Raw genomic sequence first — 18567 nt, forward strand, 5'->3', positions numbered from 1 at the left:
CAGCAGGTCTGGCAGCATCTGTGAAGGAAAAAACAGAGTTAACGTTTCGGGTCCAGTGACCCTTCCTCAATGGTCCATTGTTATTTTTGCAGTCCTTAAACTTTTGTGTTACTGAATCAATGTCTTGTTATCCATGTGACTGTGTACTTGATATCTTTTGGTGATTCCTTGAAAGTCCTTGAAAGTGCTTCAAGTATCTACACATTTTATGTCCTATTAACTTTTAGGTAAAACATAGCCGCCAGTGAGACAGTGCATTAACATCATATAGCGTGAGGTTAGACAGTTCTTCAGGCTTCTGTTAGGATGTCATATCATTGTGTCAGAGTAATGTGTCATTAAGTCTCTCATGATAGCCAGCAGGCTGAGAGGAGTTCTCAGGACTCTTCTTTTGCTCCTTCTTTCGTTGGGAACCCTTCAACATTTCAGAGTGATTGTAGAATGTAAAGTTACACTGAAATGCTTGATCTTCTTCAAGTATTGTGTTGAACCTGCAAGAGGCAATATTTATGCATTTTTTTTTTTCAGCGTAACAATGCACTATGAGGGAAGGTGGATGTGTGAGCTGTCCATTTTACACATCCCAGCCCTGAACAGTAGTGATCCTCTTTGGAAAGCTGACTGTTGGAATGACCTTGTGTCTGCAAAGTTGTGTAGCATCATCTCTAATTCCATACTCTCACTCACAAAATGGATGTAAATATGGAATAATATGTGCAGGTCAGGCCCTGGCACCATCCCTGCACATTGCACTTAGCCTTTGTGTTGTTCATATTGAAGTGTAGTGCCTTGGCTGCACCTTCAATGTGGTGTTCAAGGATCCCTAATATCTGAAGATATCGACAGTGAAGGAGAGAGGTGGGAAATGCTTGCCAATTACTTTCATCCTTGGGAGATTTGAAGACACTGCTCATTTCTCATTTGGATAAAAAAACTTAACCAGGTCTGACTATGAAAATTATAGCAGATATTTTAACAGAGCAACTGAACATATATTACAAAAACGAAAGGGCATTTACAATAATGCTTCAACTGAGCCATCGGTTTGCCCTCAGTGCGTTTTCTTCTTTCTCTGCCTCCCAATTGCCTCTAACATTGTCTAACATGTTCAATTGGGCTGGAGGGACCCTGTTCCGTACCTGGCACTAATGGTTAGGAAGACTAAGGTAGTTATTGGGCCTAGAGGTGGAAGGCTTGCTCAGGATATTCTGCCCAGATGCAAGTTCATACTCCTAGGCTTTAACTCCTGCAGGCTTTGGGGGTCTCAGAAGGAAAAGTTGGAGGGGTTGGGCATCTCTGGACTATCCTGAGAAGAAGTTTCTGGGGCTCCTGTCTGAAGCTTCATTTCCCGATGGATACCTGCTGGCATCCATCCCTTCTCCCTGAACAGAAGGGGCACTTGGGATGAGGTTGAGGTCTCTCATTCATTCTCACCCTGTCGTTGATGCAGAGCATTTTGGCTAGAGTTACAGAATGCAGGACCATGCACATGTCTGGCAAAAACAATGTGTGCAGGACACAGGTTTCCATGGCAGTTGCCAACCTGTCTGTGGAAACAAGCAGAGATAAGCATGCCAGAGCCTGCATGGGACTGGTAGTGTTGACAGACATCTGTCTTTGATCCAACTTAATGAGTGCCTCTGACAAACTTGCCTGATGTTCCTGTACCTGACTGTGTATTTTGACAAAGTCAAATTCATAGCCAAGAGGATTGACTTCTGCCTGGAGAGAGCAGGTGACTGGTCTCCAGCTGTACTCAGTGTTTCAGAGACTTGGAACATTTCTTTCTCAACCATCTGCAGAGACATGGCAATGATGTGCTCACAAGATTGTGTTCCTGAGTCTAATCTGGATAAAGTACCCATCGAGGTGGAAATCTGAGTTGCATCATCCTCAAAGGATTAATTAAATGTGACTTGTGTAGAAAACAAACATTTTTGTGGCTTTCTGAGATTGAGCAAAAGCAATATTTGCAGATGCAGAAATTAAAATAAAAACAGAAAATGTTTGAAATACTCAGCAATTCTGGCAGAATCTATGGAAAAAGAGTTAAAGTTTCAGGTCTGTTGGCCTTGTATCAATTCCAAAACTCAAACCTTAAACACACATACTGGTCTGCTCCTGCTCTTAGTTCCTATGTACCCAGCAGTATTTTCAGCACTTTCCTAGATATTTTCAAAACAGCATCTTCATTGATGTTATCACACACCTCTGGGACAGGTGGAACTTGAATCCGGCCCTCCCGGCTTAGAGGTAGGGGCATAATGACAATAACAAAAGAGTCCTAGATTTTAGCACTTTCTACTCTAAGTCTTCATTAGTGCATTTGGAGTAGCAGATGAATTGTAATTCATTATGGCTAACAGGCTCATTTGTTAAGATGATATCATGGTTGTGGTAAATAGCAAACTACATGGTCTGATTATTTAAGGGCAAGCTTATCTGAATTTAAACGTCAATAGACAGAAGCAAAGTGTGAAAGTCAGACTTATGGGCAATGTTTTTTCTCTGTAAGTTTTAACATCTCTATCATGGGCCATCCAAAAATGTACATTTCAATTTCATTCTGACCAAACTAATGTTTTCTACAAATTCAACATGGATGCCTAATTTGCTGCAGGCTAATGAATGGCATCCATACTTCTAGAGTCACAGAGTCAGAGTCGTAGAGTTGTACAGAACAGAAACAGACCTACGGTCCAACTCATCCATGCTAACAAAATAGCCTAAATTAATGTAGTCCCATTTGCCGGCATTTGGTTCATATCCCTCTAAACCCTTCCTATTCATATACCCATCCAGATGCCTTTTGAATGTTGTAATTGTACCAACATTCACCACTTCCTCTGGAAGCTCATTCCATACATGTACTATCCTCTTCGTGAAAGGGTTGTCCCTTAGGTGCCTTCTAAATCTTTCTCCTCTCACCTTAAACCTATGCCCTCTAGTTTTGGACTCCCCTATCCTGGGAAAAAGACCTTGGCTATTCACCCTATCCATGCCCCTCATGATTTTATAAACCTCCATAAGGTCACCCCTCAGCCTCTGACACTCCGGGGAAAATAGTCCCAGTCGATTCTACCTCTCCCTGTAGTTCAATCCCTCCAACTCTGGCAACATCTTTGTAAATCTTCCATGATGATGTTTTGTACTGAAATTAGAGCTGAGAAAAATAATAAGAGGGATCAGGACACCTGGAACTTGAGTGAACAGGGCCAGGACCTGTATGACGTCTTAATGAATCAGAAGCAAGATTTTTGAAATTAACAACAAATGACTGAAAAGAGAGTGAAATTTTAGAGAGGTGAATTCATCATCAAATCAGGTACAGGAAGAAAAATGAAGAGAAGGAAAGAAAAAAAAGGAAAAGATCCAGAAAGGAAAATTAAAGCAAAGATTAAAAACATAACAATCAAAATGTTAAAGAATGAGGCCCCATGTGTCAAATAGTTAATCATTAATCACAGAGAAGTTATTTGGCCATAATTCGCACTCATCCCACTGTCAAAGGAAATGTAATTGTACAAAACATAAATGTGTTTGCACCCATTGTGTAAAGATGGGTGGCAAGTCTGAAGATTGAAATATAAAGAAACAAATCTGATTTGTCTGTGAAGTTCTTGCATGGTCATGCATATATGTAGCAGTGCTCCTGAGAAAGGTAGAATATAGTAAAACTAGATTGTTTTCGAGTAAGGAGTTATGGTCGTCCCAAACCAGAAGTGTTGTGAAAGTAACCAGAAGGGGTTACTTGAAGATGAGTACATTTGAGCTCAGGTGTATGACAGGTTCCAGAAGAACTACCAGTATCTTCCATGTCAAAGTTAAAATCACAATTACCTTAAATCAGTTAATGTGATATGAGTGCATTTCAAGGATTGGTGTTGGATCTTCTTGGAATTGGTAAAGGAGTGTTCTGGCATTAATGAGGTTATACTTTTATTTTGGTTTAAAACATTTTTGAATTTGTGTTATTAATAAAGACATTGGTTTATTCTATTTATCTTCAGTTCTTTTGAATTTTGAAAGGACAGGAGCGTAGGAAAAGGTGGAAGAATGGCTCTGCTAATTAAGAATGACATTAGCACAATGGAGAAGGATGGCATAAATTCAGCAAACCACGCTACAGAAGTAGTCTGGCTACAGATGAGGAACAATAAAGATGTGGTCATTTGTGCTAGTTTGTGTCATTTGAAAAGGCCCTGAATAATAACCATATCTTAGAACAGGGTAGGAAGAAATAATGGGAGATTGTCAACAGGGTGCAGCAGTTATCAAGTGGGATTTTAACCTACATATAGATTGGAGAAATCAGGTCTGAAAAAATAGATGAGAAATTCATTGAAAGTTTTCAGGAGAATTCTTCGACCAGCATGTTATGGCCCCAAACAGCAAGCAGGCTACACCAGTTCTGGTTTTGACCAATGAGATAGGATCAATTACTGACCTCATAGTAAAAGGCCTCTGGGTAGTAGTGGCCTTAATCTGAGTGAAGTTTACATACAGTTTAAGGGAGAGAAGAGTAGATCCAAGACTTAATATTATGAATTTAATCAAAGGCAATTATGAGGGCATGAAAGCAAAGCTAATGAAAGTGAACCAGCAATTTAGGGTAAGGGATAGAGATATAGTGGCAAACATTTAAGGGGATATTGTAGAAACCATAGATTAGATGCATTCCAAAATATAAAAAGAATTCTAAGGGATGGACCTGTCATCCATGATGAACTAAACGAGTTAAAGATAATATCAAACTCAATGAAAAAACAAATAGTTTTATAAACATAGCAGGTCCAAAGACTGGATAAAATATTAAAAATACAACAAATTACTAAATGATTCAAAAGGAGGGAAAAATTACAGTGCGAGAGAAAGTTAATCAAAAATATAAAACAAATAGGAAAAGTTTCTATATTTAAAAATGTATAAATTAACAATGGATGTATTTGTCCTATAGAAAATGAGTCTACAGAATTAAAATGGAAGATAAAGAGATGGCAGAAAAATTGAAATAATATTTTGAGTCAGTCTTCAATAGAGAGAATGCAAGTAGATTATTGGAAATAGTTGTAAATCAGGAATTGAAAAAGAGAGAGGAAGTCAAGAAAGTTGCAATTACCAGGGAAGTCGTACTGAGTAAACTGTTGGAATGTGAGTTAATGACTCCCGGGTTCTGATTGGTTCCATCCTTGGGATTTAAAAAAAAACTAGTGAGATTGTTGATATGTTGGTTTCAATTTTCCAAAATTCATTAGAATTGGGGAAGGTTCCTTTAAATTGGAAAATAGCCAATGTAGCTCCTTTAGTTAAAAATGGTGGGATGCAGAAAGCAGGAAAATAGAGGTGGCTTAGTATCTGTCATGGAGAAAATGTTAGAAGCTACTACTAAAAACATTATAACAGAGCAGCTGGATAAGTTCAAGGTAATCAAGCAGAGCTAACATGGCTTTGTCAAAGGGAAATCATGTTTAGCTAATTTATTACAGTTCTTTGAAGACGTAACATGTGCTGAAGATAAAGGGGAGCCAGTGGACACATTGCACTTAGATTTTCAGAAGGCATTCGATAAAGTGCCACATTAAAGATTATTGTTGAAAATACAAACTCATGGTGTAGTGGGTAACATATTGGCATGGATGGAAGATTGGCTGGCTAACAGGAAGCAGAGAGGAAGAATAACTGGATCTTCCAGCCTGGCAGGATGTCATGTGCAGTGCGCCACAGAGGTTACTGCTGGGACATCAACTCTTTGCAATTTATATAAATCATGTTGATGAAGGGACCAAAGGTATGGTAGCTAATTTTGCTGGTAACACAAAGATAGGTAAGATAACAAAGGTAATGTCACCATAGTCCCTGAAGACCATAGGGCTGCTCTCTCATTTGGTGGTAGTTTAACCAGATGCATGTTAAAAGAATGTTCCTCTTGTGAAACACTTTAGAAAAATGGGTCATTGTTGAAAAATAAGGAATTGCCCATTTAAGACAGAGATTTTAATCTAACCTCAGGTGAGGGTAGAGGTTGGAAGTTGGGAAAGAGAGTCCCTTATGGTAATTTCAGCCAGTAGGTAAGAAAGTGAGCTGTAATGAGGATATAAGAAGCATATACAGGAATTATGATAGGTTAGATGAATGGGCAAAGATTTGGCAAATGTAATACAATGTTAGAAAGTGTGAATGTATTCATTTTGGCAGGAAAAATAAAAATAAAGCATACAATCTAAATGGTGAGAGGTTACAGAACTATGAAATACAGAGGGATCTCGGTATCCTCATGCATGATTCATAGTATGTTAGATGTTTGTAATCAGGAAAGCCAATAGAATGTTATGTTTTGTTGTGAAGGGAATTAAATGCAAGAGTAAGGAGGTTATGCTTCGTTTATAAAGGGCATTGGTGGAACTGTATCTGGAGTACTGTGTACAGTACTAGTCATCATACTTAACAAAAGATGTTAATGCGTTTGAAGCAGTTCAGAAAAGATTTACTAGATTAATTCCTGGAATGAGCAGATTGCCATATAAGGAAAGCTCGACAGACTAAGCCTGTCTTGTCTGGAGTTGAGAAGTGTGAGAGGTAACACCTGAAACATTTAAGATCCTGACAGCATTGAGCCAGATGCGTGTTAAGAGGATGTTCCTCTTGTGAGCTGCTTTAGAAAAATGGGTCATTGTTTAAAAATAAGGGATTGCACATTTAAGACAGAGATGAGGAAACTTTTTTTTCCTCAGAGAGCTGACAGTCTTTGGAATTCCTTTCCTCAAAAGGCAGGAGATGCAGAATCTTTAAATATTTTTAAGGCAGAGTTAGATAGATTCTTGATTCCCATGGGAATGGAAGATTACTGGGCAGACGCAGGAATATAGAGTTCAGGTTAAAATCAGATCAGCTATGATCTTATTGAATGGCAAAACAGGCTCGAAGGCCCGAGTGGCCTACTCTTGTTCCTTGTTCTTACTTTGTAATTATGGGCAGACAGCCTTTCCAGCTCTAAAGTACCAACTTTATAAATGTAGAGTTAAAAAATGCTCTAAAGTACCAACTTTATAAATGTAGAGTTAAAAAATGTTGATATTTCAGTTTCTACCTTGATCCCATGTATGTGCCCCAATATTGATTTCATTTTTAAAAAGTGTTTAGAATGGGAATTATGTGTGCTTTTACTTTCTGCTTTGATGTCTGCATGAGTTCTTCAAAATGATTAGTTCTTCAGTCTGCTTGATGGCATTTCTATTGCTGGATGCCACATAACCCATGATAGTAGATTGAAATATCTCGGAATAGGGGAACTTGATCCTTCACAGGCTGCCAAATCTTTGTGAGCAGCTTTTGGCAAGGTCACCAGTGAGATGCAGACCATAACATTAAGGTGTGCATTTTGCTGGGAGACTGTTAGCCATTATATGCTGCTGCAAAAATAATTATCCCAAAAATCATTTGCCTTCAGCTAATTACTTCACAATCTTACTAATATCGGTGGCTTCTTCTGGCTTCTCACGATTGAAAACCCAATTAGTCTAAAAGCTAGTTAAATAACTTTAATGCAGGATCACAAATAATTATCCAAAACAACCTACATCAAAGAAACATCTGTTCAAAGCATAGTTTAAATGTTAATTAACTGTACAATAAATAGGCGGATTCATATAATGGCAATTAATTAAATCAATTATTCATGCCGTAATTATCCAATCACTTGATAGTCAGCCAAAAATCTTGAGAGTCAAAGCCTATGTAGCATGTTACTCTGTCAAGCAATCTACAAATTATATCACAACTAGCTTGATAAAAATCAGCAACACATCTTCAGAAATCACTGTTTAATAACGATATTCCAAGAAGTGTATTGAATATTATAAGGATCAGCTTTCTCTCTCTTTCTACTGGAAAAACAATCAGGGCAGTTTCCTGGGATTGCAAACATAGGACAGCGAAGACCTTTATCTCTGACTAGCGTAATTTCCTTAGCACAGGCACTTAACATTAACAAAATGTTACTAACTCTGATAAGGAGGGGTGACCTCATCACCTTGCATAAAATAAGTATCTGATGGTTAAACAGGACATCCCAGGAAGTGATGAGCTACATGATGGTTAAACAGGACATCCCAGGAAGTGATGAGCTACATGATGGTTAAACAGGCTTCCTATGAAAATTGGCAGGATGTCCTTGAATGTCTGTTCCTTGCCAATGGATCATTGAATAATTCATTGGCATTGACCTCTACACATAGGGTATTTACAAAGACCTCTCAAGAAGTAAAAAATGCTTCAGACAGAAGAAAGCTCCTTGCGGAAGACCAGTGCTGTGCTGCCTTCAGTATAGAACTTTGAAATAGAAATAGAAAACACAGAATAAGGATAAATTGGTCTTTTTTTGGGGTTGACAAACTGTAATTAGTGGTGTGCTAAAGGGCTCAGTACTGGGTCCTCAAATACTTACAATCTATATCAATGACTAGGTTCAGAGGGGCAAATGTGTGGTAGTTAAATTTGCTGATGGCACCAAGATAAGTAGGAAAATTAGTTGGCAAGAGGATTTAGAGAGTCTGCAAATGGATATGAACAGGTTGAAGAAACTGCATCAAACTTTGGCAGCTGGATTATAATGTGGTTAAATGTGAACTTGTCCATTTTGGCAGGTAGAAGAGAAAATCACTTTTCTATTTAAAAGGAGAGAGATTCAGAACTTTATGGTATAGAAGGATCTGGGCATCCTGGTACATGAATCATATAAAGTTAGTAAGCATGTACAGCAAGTGATTGGAAAGGCAAATGGAACGTTGTTGTTTACTCCATGGGGTCCTTCCTAAGAAGCCTTGGTGAGTTGTTGCAATGCATCTTATATATAGTGCACACTGTGCTTCAGGGAAGATGTTAGATGACATGCCAATTTAAATGGGTTGCTTTGTCCTATTGAATTTATTTTGAATATTGGAGCTGCAGCCATCCAAGCAAGTGGAGAATATTCCACCACACATCCGATAGTTACTGGTTTGGAGGATTTTGCAAGTTAGATTGGGTTATAAGACCATAAGATACAGGAGCACAATTAGACCAATCATGCCCATTGTGTCTTCTCCACCATTGGACCATGGATGATGTGTTTCTCAACACCATTATCATGCCTTTTCTCAGTAACCCTTGTTCCTTTTACTAATCAAGAACCTATCGATCTCTATCTTAAAGACACCCAATGACTTGACCTCCACAGCCTTTTGTGCCAATGAGTTCTACAGATTCACCATCCTCCTCATCTCAATTCTAAAAGGTCCTCCCTTCACTCTGAGACTGTGTCCTCAGGTCTTACTGTCTCCTACAAGTGAAAATATCGTCTCTATGTCCAGGCTATCCAAGCCTTTCAGTATTACGCAAGTTTCAAAGAGGTCTACCTCATCTTCTAAACTCCATTGTGTACAAATTCAGAGTCCTCAACAACTATGTACCATGATCATATCTGGTGCCTTTGTTAATGCTACTAGATTGCCAATCTGGTTTTATCCTTTTATTCAGCCAGGTCATCTTTTCATAGAATCCCTACAGTGTGGAAACAGGCCCTTTGGCCCAACAAGTCCACACTGACTCTCAAAGCATCCCACCCAGGCCCACCTCCCTATTACCCATCTAATCTACACATCCCTGAACACTACGGGCAATTTAGCGTGGCCAATCCACCTAGCCTGCACATCTTTGGACTGTGGGAGGAAGCCGGAGCACCCGGAGGAAACCCACGCAGACACTGGGAGAATGTGCAAACTCCACACAGACAGTCGCCCGAGGGTGGAATTGAACTCAGGTCCCTGGCACTGTGAGGCAGCAGTGCTAACCACTGTGCCGCCCCTATGAGAGTGCAATAGATTATTAGATGGACATAACATGGATTCATAACATGCATGTGAAAAGAGCAAAATAAATGTGGCTACAGTTGGCCTTAGAAAACAGGATCTCTTTTGTTGTACTTCAGGCAAGAGAAATCTTGAAAGAATTGTTACTTGATGGCAGGGGTCAGTGCTACTCTTATCATGCACAGACTGCTGCCAAATCTGTTCATTTGTTGAGTAGAACAATTTCAGAACAATTCTTCATTTAAGAAAATAGCCGCTCTTTAAGAATTGCTGACTCAACCAATTTTAGTTTGAAACATCTATTTTGAAGATTTGCCTGTTTATATTTTGTATGCAGTAAAGGTGTGGATATTCCATTTTTAAGTATATTCGAGACTGAAATTGATAGATTTTACATCTGTCAAGGAACCAGAGGATATTGGGAGCATGCAGGAAAGTAGAGAGAAAGTAAATATTCTGCCATGATTACATTGAATGACAGAGGAGGTTCAAGGGCCCGAATAATCTCCTCCTAGACCATTCGTCTTTGATTATGCTGTTAGATTTTCATACACCAGAAACATTTAAAAAGAGAATTTGATAACTATGTAAAGTGAAAAAGAAGTTTAGAGTTATGCAGGAAAAGGTGGCAGAATGGGGTTTTTCATTTTTTAAAATTCTTTCAGGAAATTAGGGCTTTGTTGACAATCTCTAATTACCCTTGAGAAGCTGGTCGTGAGCTACCTTCTTGAACTGCTGCTGTTCATTTAGTGTAGGTACACCCAAAATACTGTTATGGAGAGAGTTTCAGGATTTTGACCTAGTGACAGAGAGGTAATGATGATATAGTTCCAAGTCAGATGGTGAGTGGATTGGAGAGCGACTTGCAGGTGACGGTATTCCCATGTAGCTGCTGCCTTTGTCCTTATAGATGGCAGTGCAGTGTGATGTCTAAGGAGCCTTGATGAATTTCTGAAGTGCATCTTGTGGATGGTGCACTATGCTGCTACTGAACCTCACTGGTGGAGGGATTGAATGTTGGTAGATGTGGTGCAATTAAGCAGGCTGCTTTGTCATAGATGGCGTAAAGTTTCTTGAGTGTGCTTGGTGCTGTACTCATCTAGGCGAATGGCAAATACTCCATACCACACCTTGTAGATGGTGGACATGCCTTGTGGAGTCAAGGGGCCAATTACTTGCTGCATGATTCCAAGTCACTAAAACTGCTCATGTAACCATAGGATTTATATGGCTATACCAGTTCAATTTCTGGTTAATGGTAACATGCAAAATGTTGATACTGAGGGAATCAGCAATGGTAATGCCATTAAATATCAAGGGGCAATGATTAGGTTCTCTTTTGTTGGAGACAGTCATTGTCTGGCATTGTGTGTTACAAATGTTACTTGTCAGCTTAATCCTATATATTGTGCAGGTTTTACTGCATTTGGATATTGACTGCTTCTGTACTGAGGAGTGACAAATATTGTTGAATCTTGTGCAAACATCAGTGTATGTCCCCATTATGATGGAGTGAAAGTCACTGATGAAGCAGCTTAAGGTGGTATAGGATACTGACCTGAGGAATTCCCAAAGAGATGTCCTGGAGTTGAGATGACCCTCCAACAACCACAACCACCATCCTTTATGCCAGGTACAATTCCAACCAGTGGAGTGTTTTCCTCTGATCCCCAATTACTGTAGTTTTACAAGGGCTCCTTGATGCTACACTTGGTTAAGTGTGGTCGTGATGTCACTCTCACCTTACCTTTAGAGATCAGCTTTTTTGTCCATATTTAAGCCAAGGCTGTAATGAATTCAACAGCTAAGCGGCACTGGCAAAACCGAAAATGAACATCAGTGAGCATATTGTTGCTCGGCTTTAGTCCATACTGATGATCAAGAGTAGACTGTTGAGCAATAATCAGATGGGTTAGATTTTTTCTACTTTTTGTGTACAGGACATCCCTGGGCAATTTGCCACATTGGTAGATGCCGGTGTTGTTGTATCGAAGCAGATTTACAGGCTAAGGATTTGGCGGGGGGGCGGGGGAGGGCCTGTGTATGATTTTAAAGGCGAGAGAGCTTCTACCTCCACCAGCAAGAAAGTCCATCAGTACCAATTAGGATATTGAGTGCTGACTTGTTGACCCATCAGGTCCCATGGCCAAGAGGTCCTGTCCCATCTGAAGCTGCCAGCCAATCAGAGATGAAGCACAGGCCATCAGCCATTCTATGCAGCTACAACATATCCAGATCCCAGGCTGCTGGATAAACAACAGCAATAAAAATCAGCAAAAAGGTTTTTTTTGTTTGGAGGAATTGCGGGATGGGTGACATGGGAAATGTGGGGTCAAAGACAATGGGGAGAAAGGTGGGGTGACATTAGTGGCTACCCCCCCCCTTCCCCATCTTCAATTAATTTCCCTAAGACTGGGGTCAAATAGATGCAGGCCGCTTTGTTTCCGCATCTGGGAAGGCTGCCAGTTTTCAAGCATGCCTGGAGATAATCTCACAAAATGAATTGTGTTTCATTCATAAACTCTGCCTAATTTTCATTGTGTTGGTTTTGGTAAGTCAGAAGAAACTTCATGGGTGAGTGTTCTTGACTGTAAATAGTGCACTGTTCCCTATACAGAAGTACACTGCCTCCAAATATGAACTACGATATTTAATTGACTTCATTTTCTGTTTACATCTATTTTGCCAATTGAGAGGATTAGGCAGTCCCCTCTTCTGCATGAAGTAGCCCTTTTTCTGTTTTAAATATGCATATTTAAAATAACTAAGACTTTGCAAAGGCTAAATGAAGGTTACTTTTGGATGCCTGTATCTCTATAAATTTTGCCAATTTTCCTTTAGGGACTGCTCACTCATCAAATGTCCCACCCTAAATCTTGGTGCAATTCCAACATTAAGTACTCTACCAGCTATGAGGCTGACATGAAAATTAATTTGTGCTGGCCTCAGGCTAACAACCTAGCTTGAAATTAGATTTGTTTCATTTTTTTTCCAAATTGCAGGAAACCAGGTCTTTCATTTCTACTGCAGGAGTAACATTTCACAAACACACGGTAATTAAGGTCTTCCAATTGTGTATATAGCCCTGACTGAAATTGGAAAGTCAGTGTTTGGAAAACTGAATACTAATTTATCAAGGCGTTTGTATGAAAGAAATATTACATACATTAAAAAATATGATGCATTTTCCTACAATTATCACACATGAACATTTGATATATTCCTACTGAAGATGAAATATATTTTCCAATAATTATGTTGCAATTACACATTTCTAGAATTTGCACTTTAATTATTTGCAAATACACATTACAAAGAGTTTTTAAAAAATATATTAGACACAGACTACTATAGTTAATTACTCCATTCCAGTAAAATACACTGTTTCTCAAATATAAGTTGCCAATGTCATTAGAGAGAATTGCCAAATGCAGTTTCAAAAAGAAATATTCACAAGAAAGGAAAACCATGGGATGAGTTGCTTTATGCTTTCTGATCACAAATAGCATGTGTCTGTTTCTGAGTAGGGAAATTCAAAACAAGGACAACGAAAACAACATTGATTTGGGACTGGATGATGCAATAGATTAGAAATGGCCTTCAACAAGCAGAAAACTTTTCTCTGCCCATTGAATACATAGATCCTACATGGAATTAATTTATGCTCGTAGCTGCATCAAATAGGTAATATTAATCACCTTAAATTATGCATCTCATCTGAGGTCATCGAACAGTGAGTGTGAAAAATACCTCACCAGTGCCAGAGAACTGTGTTATGTTGGTCAGAGTAGTAGGAGGAGTGCCTAATTATTCTAAACTTGACCATGGAGTGTTTGATGCTGACAATGAAATCTTAAATGAGGAAAGGGTTCCATTAATTAACACCAATGTCATTCAGTTTGATAAGCACAAAATTCACAGAATAAATTCTGAAGAAATATAGGTTAAATAGCCTCTTTTTTTATAAACAATTATAATCTGCAAACTTTATAAATTAGGATCTTCATGTTTAATGTTTGCATTTCTTCTTCACCAAGATTGTTACTTAGAAAATGATAATTAGCAGTGATCAAAGATTATAATTTAGTGAATCAAACATTGTAAGAACTAATACAGAAAAGACCTTAGAAGAGATACAATGTAAATTCACTTGGAGGATATCCAAGAAATGAAAGAATATAGTAAATGATAAAATTGAAAAAAAAAGCCAAATTCGCTATCGCACAGAGAATAAAGAGGACCAAACAGAACTCTCAAACTCTTTAACAAATTTAAGCAGGAAAACATTGGATAACAAGTGCCCATAAGCTCATGATGATCAACAGAAGCACAAAAGGTGAAATTTGGAAGTTTATTTTTTCAATTAAGAGTTATAAGACACAGAATATATCACCACATATAATTATTGAAGCCAATCAGTGCATTTAATGAACTAAAACAAATAAAGAAAAAGTCTGTTGTGTGATATGGGCAAATATCAGGAATTTAGGGGAAAAAAGCCCAGAAATTTCTGGAGAAACTCAGCAGGTCTGGCAGCATCTGTGAAGTGAAAACAGCATTAACATTTCAAGTCTAGTGACCCTTCTTCAGAACTGAAGGATTACTGGACTTGAAACATTAACTCTGCTTTCTCTTCATAGATGCTACCAGATCTGTTGAGCTTCTCCAGAAATTTCTGTTTTTGCTCATTTCAGATCTCCAGCGTCTGCAGTTCATTTTTTTAATAACAGGAATTTAGGATTTCGGTCAGTAGCTCTGAGGAGTTGGCAATGCACAGGCGTGATGGATTTAAATTATCACCTGCACCAGAATTTTTCTGAAATAATGCCAATAGACCTCATTATTTATAACTGGCTTCTGAAGCTGCTAAATCAAACACTGGTTTGACATCACTTCACAGTATGCTGTAATTCAAATTTATGTGAATGTTATTTGCTATTACTTAACTTTTGAATAAGTAGTATTGTGACTGTAGACATCAAATATCAGCTTGTTCAACATGCTGTGTGTATGACAATGTTAATTCAAGAGGATTTAATGAACTTCCATGAGAGCTAATGTGCAAATGATTGCCTTGAAATTTTGTTCAAGCATTTTACTGACTGTTTTTCAGATGGAACATAGGCAACCAAGCATCCAATTCATATGTAACTGCAAGGATTGACAGAAGCAAACATACAGCATCCACAACCCACATTTTCCACATATGAAAAGGAGAGTACAATGGTTGGTCTAAGCCCCCTTTGTAAAACTAAGCTGACTGTTGACTACATCTAAGACAATAAGATGTGATCTACAGTAGCCTAACCAATTAACCTAAAAGGCCTTCTGCAAGCTGCTACACAAGGTGTATTGCGTAAAAAGAAAATTGGCTTAAATGTGAAACAGTCAACTTCAGGCATCACTTCTGCTCCACTTTCAGATGGCAGGCCTCTACTAAGTATCACATACCATCCCCCTGAATGCCTTTCTATTGCTACTGATTGCTTCCCCCTTTCCTAGGGCATATTTGAGGGCCATTGTTGGTATTTCAGTGGCCCAAAATTCAAATATTATTTGCATATTGACTGAGGTGGTCAACATATTTCTGCAGCTCATTGATCACATATACGAGGTCCAAGATCCAATACTGGACAGGTCTTTCCAAGAAATGTTCTTTGTGCTAATTTGTACTGGCATGAACGAATTTCTAGGCCTTTATGACCAATATACGCATGAAGCTATTACTATAATGACGACTACAATTCCACCTATTGTTGACAGAAGGTTTAATAATCTAGCAATGTGGGAATAACGCTTTGCACTGTCTATGTCATCACTTCTAGATGCAATGTCGACCTGAAAGTATAAAGAAGCCATTCAAACAAACAGTACAAAATCAAAGGTATTAAAGTCAAATTTGAAAATTATTCCCCAGTTTCCTATTCTGCATGTTTAACTTAAAATCACTGTCAACTTCGGCAATATCATTCATTAAACCTTTCAAGAAATATATATATTTAATCTAATGAACTGAGTAAGTGTTCTGCCTGAAACAAGTTAAGAAGCCCCATTGTAGTTTAGAATAGAAGTGTGCCCACAGCAAAACTCACTCAGTATATGAAAATCAATTACCATTAAAGTAAGGCTACAGGATGGCTTGTGGATACAACAGAAAAGCCACACTTTTGAAGAAGGAGACGCTATTCTGAGAAAATAGTATATTCTTAGGTATGAGTAGAGGGGATTTACTTTGCATCTAACTGCTATGATCGATTCCCAATTATATGATATAAATTGTGGATGTCCAAAATGAAAAATATTCGATTGACACATGCCTTTCCTTAGGCAGTACGAATAGCAGGTTCTTTTTCATGACTTAATCGTACTTTAAATTAAAGAGTTAGTCCAAGACATTAATACGTTCTAATGTTTAGTTGCAATAGAATTCAAAAGTAATTCAAATTTATAAACTCAAATTCAATTTTTAACAAATGTTCTGTTAAGATTCATGTAGAGACTAACAACTTTCCGAGAAAAAGCTTCACGACCCACTTAATTGAAAGGAATCACAAGACAAGAAATAAAGTTCTAACAAACTAAAATCAACATGAGGCAAAAATTGCAAAAAAATACTGGTACTCTAAACTGTAGAAACACATTTCTTATTTGTTTCTTAACATGACTGCCCCAAGCTTGGTTTCAAATATGGCCTTTGCAGAAAACAGTCCAAAGTTATTTCCAGCTTCCAATCGGTTTGCTTCTTCCCATTTCATGGAGGCACAATGTCAAACATCTATTTTCTCAATCTTCTGAGAAACCTTAAACCAAGTTCCAGTGGAAAGTCCCACTTGAGTTCCTTCTTCCAGTCTCACTAAGCAAATCTTTCAGTGTCCTTAAATTTCCATAGGTTCTATCACTTCAACCAAAAAACATGCTTGCACTCACATTCTGCCTGATTAGTAACAAATAACTATTCTTTTCACCTGCTGTTCAGAATATCATCTCTTTCTCGCTCAAGCTCTCTCTCTCGCTGTTCAGGGATTTTTAAATTAAACAGCCTGAGAATCTGTAAGACCACCCACGGTAAAACCAGCAGCTCTGTATTTTGTACTGGTGTTTGTTGGTGTTCATTTGAACTAGATCTAGGCCTCACTGTGCCATAGTAACCAAGGAACACATGCCTTTCCTTGGGCAGTATGAATAGCAGGTTATATGGTTCTTTTTCATGACTTAATCACACTTTAAATTAAAGAGTTAGTCCAAGACATTAATACGTTCTAATGTCTAGTTGCAATAGAATTCAAAAGTAATCATGAAAATGAAAATGATTTCACTAACCTGTGCTTTCTTAAAACACTTGAGTATCACTGTATTACCTTCAGATTAAAGCTATTCAAACCTCTACTTGTTGGCCACTCATCCTTCACCGACAATAAACTTCAGCCAATCTAAAGCTCTGCCGCATATATCCTAATTGGCACTAAGTCTGCTGACATATCAATGCTGTGCTCACGGCCTCGTGGATATTCTCATGTAGTAACTGGAAAGGATGGGTTCCAAACTCTACACAAAGCCCTGTGCTACCCTGGGCCACCAGCTCAAATAGTGACAGTATATTCTTTAGAGGATGGCTTGTGGTGAGATTCACACATGGTGGGACATAGTGAGAGGGGTAAGAGTGAGAGAAATTGTTTCTTTCTCATTGGTGTCTTCTTGCTTTTATACCACTTTGAATTCCACCACCACCTGACTACTTTGAATTCTTAAGTATCTGTGAGGAATACGACACAAGGCTAGGGTTGTGGTGAACAGAAACAGAGAAAGCAAGTGGTTCATTCTTAAACTTTGCAAATAATAAGAGATTATGGGATGGGGGACTTCTAGTGTATGAAAACTTGAAATTTTGGTAAATGAATAGTTGCTATACAGTGCTGTGAGCACTGTCACAAGCTTGTGATGTAGTTGGTGGGATTTGAAGAGATATTCACTGACCTTGACATTTATGTGATACTCAGTACAAGACTCCTGGCATTGATCATGACAGCTATCTACTCAGATGGTTTCTAAGAGTTTGTCCAGAGTGCCTCTCAGCTCCCTGAAGATTGGTGACATCTCTCCTTCTCTGCACTCTCTCAACTAACATCTCCAGTGCAGCATTGGAACATTTTAAAAGATTACTCTTTCTGAAGTTGTACCATTCTGGGTCTTGCCCAGGTAAACCTCTCATTTACAATAACAAGGAAAATGCTGTACCCCTTTGAGAAATGAGGGCTGACTTTGAGTAACATTTATGAGCTTGAACTATTTCCAGCATTTTGTGATTTTGCATTTCTTGCTACACTGTGAGCAACACAACTGCATGTTTAACACTGGTTGCATGCTGCTCTTATTTAAATGAATAGATAGCACAAAGTTTTCTGTGATAGTAGGAACTGCAGATGCTGGAGAATCTGAGATAACAAGGTGTAGAGCTGGATGAACACAGCAGGCCAAGCAGCATCAGAGGAGCAGGAAGGCCGATGTTTTGGGTCTAGACCCTTCTTCAGAAATGGGGGAGGGGAAGGGGGTTCTGAAATAAATAGGGAGAGAGGGGGAGGCGGATAGAAGATGGATAGAGGAGAAGATAGGTGGAGACAAGACAGACCGGTCAAAGAGGCGGGGATGGAGCCAGTAAAGGTGAGTGCAGGTGGGGAGGTAGGGAGGAGATAGGTGAGGACGGACAGGTCAAGGGGGCGGGATG

The sequence above is a fragment of the Rhincodon typus genome, chromosome 32 (assembly GCF_021869965.1).
Source record: "Rhincodon typus isolate 14 chromosome 32, sRhiTyp1.1, whole genome shotgun sequence".
Taxonomy (NCBI): domain Eukaryota; kingdom Metazoa; phylum Chordata; class Chondrichthyes; order Orectolobiformes; family Rhincodontidae; genus Rhincodon; species Rhincodon typus.